Source organism: Danio rerio, chromosome 19, assembly GCF_049306965.1.
Source record: "Danio rerio strain Tuebingen ecotype United States chromosome 19, GRCz12tu, whole genome shotgun sequence".
NCBI classification, from domain to species: Eukaryota; Metazoa; Chordata; class Actinopteri; order Cypriniformes; family Danionidae; genus Danio; species Danio rerio.
In genome coordinates, this window is record NC_133194.1 from 35,663,005 (window position 1) to 35,667,500 (window position 4,496).

Below are 4,496 nucleotides of genomic sequence, written 5' to 3' on the forward strand. Positions count from 1 at the left end.
ATAGCAAAAACACCATTGATTTGTATTACTTATACAATTTAATGCATGTAAAATATACAAGCTTTAAATATAACATATTATGGTTAAAATAAAGAATTATTATGATTATAAATTACATTTATGCAAACATACACTAAATAATGTGTGTTAATTAACAGTTGTCATGTTTTCCCCGTCTTCATATGGGTTTCCTCCTGGTGCTCCGGTTTCCCCCACAGTCCAAAGACATTCACTATAGGTAAATTGAATAAACTAAATTAGCCGTAGTTAATGTGTGTAAATGAGTGTATATGGATGTTTACCAGTGATGGGTTGCAGCTGGAAGGGCATCATCTGCGTAAATTGGCGGTTCATTCCGCTGTGGCGACCTCTGATTAATAAAGGGACTAAGCCGAAAAGAAAATGAATGAATAAATGACCTTGGTTTTTGCTCTGTCTACATATGTTGAAAATTCAAGTTTGTAGTTGAACAGAGTGACTTTTATTGACATTATAGTAGTTTGAAACAACATATTGTAAAACAGTAATATATTGAATAGAGAATTAAAAATTATGTAAAATATCAGAAAAGTGCTTGCAGTTTATTAACATTTTTTCTACAATAATTCACAACACCAACCCATATACTATATCACCTAAAACTATTAAAAAGTTAATAAAGGTAACATTTTTAAACTTTAAACATCAAAAGTTGTTGAAGGAAACCTCAGGATTCCGTAAAGCAATTCAAAGTATAAACTAATGAGAAAAAAAATCACTAAATACATCAAACTGTTAATTTACAGATTATTTACAGTCTACAATAATAAAAGTGTATCTAACTGTGACAAACAAGTGAATTTCCCTTAAGTATATTTAGGTGATCCCAGCAGGTACAGGACTTCAACATGACATCAGATTGATGTTGTACACTCAAAAAACATTTTTGCTGCTTGTTCAAACTGCTTATTTAGTATAAGCTTAAAGCAATATCCAGTTCTGGATGTTTTTATTTTGGAATCTGATTTTTATGTTCAATTCACAAAAATTTGTTATGTTAACTTAGTTGATTTGTGTTGGGACAAAATAAATGAATTGTGTGGAACCCTGAATTTTATTACAGTGTACCCCAGCGTCGTGGGTTGTTGCATTTTGTTTGGAAATGAAAATCAGGTTGTAGTCAGAACCCAACATCAGGCTGACATCAATGTCCAACATCGGATAGACATTGCATTTTGGTTACTTTCCAACACAACCTAAAAACTTTTAGCAATGAAATATCAATGTCTAATGTTACAGCTTGATGCTGGGTGGAAGTTACCAATATGACGTCTATCAGACGTTGGATTATGATTGCCATACCTTATGAATAAATGTCAGTATTTGACATCAATATGACATTGGTTTAGGTTTATGTTGGCTCACCATTGGATTTGGTCACATTTCAACACAACCTATAATCAACAAAATATCAACTCATTTCACATCATTATTGGACGTCAAAATAACATAGTCCTTAGATGCTGGCGACCTAAATCTAACCTATTATTAATGTCTTATGACATTGTGTTTGCTGGGATTTATTTAATTAATATTATAAGTACATTTAAATAATGACATTTGCTGTTTGTTCAAACTACCTATTTAAAATGAGCTGAAACAACACAACTCATGAGGTTATTTGGGGACTACTTAACTATTTATGTTCAATCCACTGAAATTTGTAAAAATTGATAAGTTAAATTAATTTATTTATGTTATCTTAACATAAATTTAGCGCATGGAACTTTTTTGGAGTTTTGTAGTTATATATTTGAAGTCAGAATTATTAGCATCCCTGTTTATTTTTTTCTGTTTGATGAAAATATTTTTTTTTCAACACATTTATAAACATAATAGTTTTAATAACTCATTTCAAATAACGGATTTATTTTATCTTTGCCATAATGACAGTACATAATATTTTAATAGATATTTTTCAAGACACCTATATACAGCTTAAAGGGAAATTTAAAGACTTATCTAGATTAATTAGGTTAACTAGGCAGGTTAGGGATATTTATATTGCATAATTTGGATTTAACAATTAAAAATATGCAATCTACTTTTAGAAAGAAGTTTTCACATAAGAAAATCCACCACTTATGTAAATAAGAAAGAGTAATCTTTATTCACTTCTGTTCACACACTTAAAATGTACATATTTACACATGCTCATTTGTACAACGAATTTTAACCACTAAACCCTCACGGTCGTGCCTTGAGGTTTGTGTCACAAATACATAATTCACAGTGCAATATGAACTCTGTGCACTCGTGTCAGCTTTCCCCCATGTGCTGCATGCATGAGACAGACATTTTGCATACCCTCTAGCCTTTGTTTATAAAGAGCCTTTCAGAAAGCGTATCGCCATTATGCCTGCAATTCAGAGGTAACGTCCACCCCCAAAACGAGGAGACCTTTATAGGACACTCTACCCATACAGTAGTGCTATTGTCATATAGTTCTCTTCTTTAAAGATACATATACTGAGCACATTCATCTGGGTTCATAGCCCTTTCCTCTTCATTACACCAATGCCCAGCTCTTGAGTCATCTTTTATCTTACCCACAGAACCAACCATACTGAAACCTCGTGCTTTTATGAGGATCCTTTGGATTCAAGTAAGGAAACTGTGACTAGAAGACAGATACTTTGTATCTGTCTGTGACTTTCCTGAGGGTTGTCCTGAACATTTACTGTAAATCTGCTTTATTTAAGAATATGTTTGTAATGGTAACCTCTTCATTGTGGATGAGTCTTAAAGGTCAATAACTAACATTTAACCTTTGACCAGCTCTTCTGTACAATTTGGCAATTCTGAGAGGTGCGAGTCAGGATAGCAAACAGTATCATTGATTTAAAACAGCTTATAGTGTGTAGGAGGAAGTGCCACCAAATGATTCATGAATTCAGCTAGCTATATACATGAATACGCTTTTAAAATGGACAATTATATACATAAATTTTAATGTTTATTTCAATTAGTGATACACATCCGTCCAATTTTCACATGTCCTATTAAGAATTGATTTTATATGTAAATAAAAAGACATATTGAGCATATTTAGATGTTTTTTGTTTGTTTTCGGACAGTTTAATATCAGTTTAATATCACTGTATAAAACTGTCTTCATGGACTTAAAATGCAGCAACAATGTGATGTTATTTATAACCATCTGTGTTTTAAAACATTTATTTTTATATAACTATATTCCAAAGTAAAAATATATATTAAAATGTTCAAACATATCTGTTTGATAATTGCTTCTTCATTATATGATTTAAGTGGCACTTCTAGTCCTCCATAAGGGCGTCTGGGGGTACATTAACACAGCAAAGATGTACTAACACAGCAAAGATGTAAGTTTCTTTGCAATTTTTCAAAGCTTCGGATACAAATGTTCATGACAATAACTAAAAATGGTCAGTGGGTGGAGGTGACTTTGTAAGGAAACACTACGCACATGTGCACATACAGTCCTTGGGCCCGTTCTTCATATGTGGATTACTCAATTAGCTTGATTTGGTTATTATTGATGATTAGACATGATCCAGGATCATTTCGTCCTTCAAAACTCATTTGAGAGTTGTTGTCATAGCAACAGGTCATGTAGCTCAAACCTGCTCGGGAGCAGGCTTATATCATATAAACAGGATTAGATCGGGTCATTTCAAGCAAAGGTAATTCTGAAAGTATGTACCGAATGCTGATATTGTCTTACAGTAGTAGTTATATACACTTAGGAGAAAATAATAAATCGTTTAAAAAAAAAAAAAATATATATATATATATATATATATAGTGTATATAGCAATGTAGCACTTGTATATAGTGTATATAGTGTATGTAGCACTTGTATATAGCAAGTGTATATATAGCAATGTAAGTTTAAAAAATATATAAATAAAACAATCTGCACTCCGAAATAAAAAGACAAAGACTGCCATGGGGCAGTCATAATTGAATATTAATCAGATGATGTCATTTATGATCCTGATTTTGAGGATCGATAGATCTGTCCTTCACAACACACGCAGCGATCTCAGTTCCGTTCATCTAGACATTCTAATCTCCAGAAATCAGTTATCAAGATTAAAAGATCCAGGATTTGTCAATCATTTAAGCGAGGTATGAAGAACGAACCCATGTAATCCACCATTGTTGTTTTGGTTGTCAAGTACTCACACATGCCTGCAGACTGAATAAATAATGCGCATGACAAAAAAAATTACACTTTGAAACCCATTGAATTCAGGTCCTTAAAATGCTGTTATTCTGTAAATGAACTGCCAAAACGCAAACAGTGTTTTTGGTTTTTAGTTGAAAACATCTGTTATAGGTCAAGAGACCTATATCTTTTGTACTGCATAATTCAGTGATGAGTCGACTAGTTTAGACAGTAAGAGTTGGAACAGATCTGGCCCATAGGCTGAGGTTAGTCACCATTACCTACTCATTATTATTATTATCAC

The 4,496-nt window shown here is 32.4% G+C and overlaps 1 protein-coding gene across 1 annotated transcript in view; it reads right to left on the bottom strand.

Moving 5' to 3' along the window:
* Positions 1-3,888: 3,888 nt before the first annotated feature.
* The window catches only part of trib1 (tribbles pseudokinase 1), an 8,383-nt gene continuing 7,775 nt past the window's right edge, over positions 3,889-4,496 (bottom strand). The window contains exon 3 of the mRNA XM_009294329.5: positions 3,889-4,496. This exon is cut by the window's right edge and continues 675 nt beyond it. The gene's annotated coding sequence lies outside the window, so the exon portion shown is untranslated.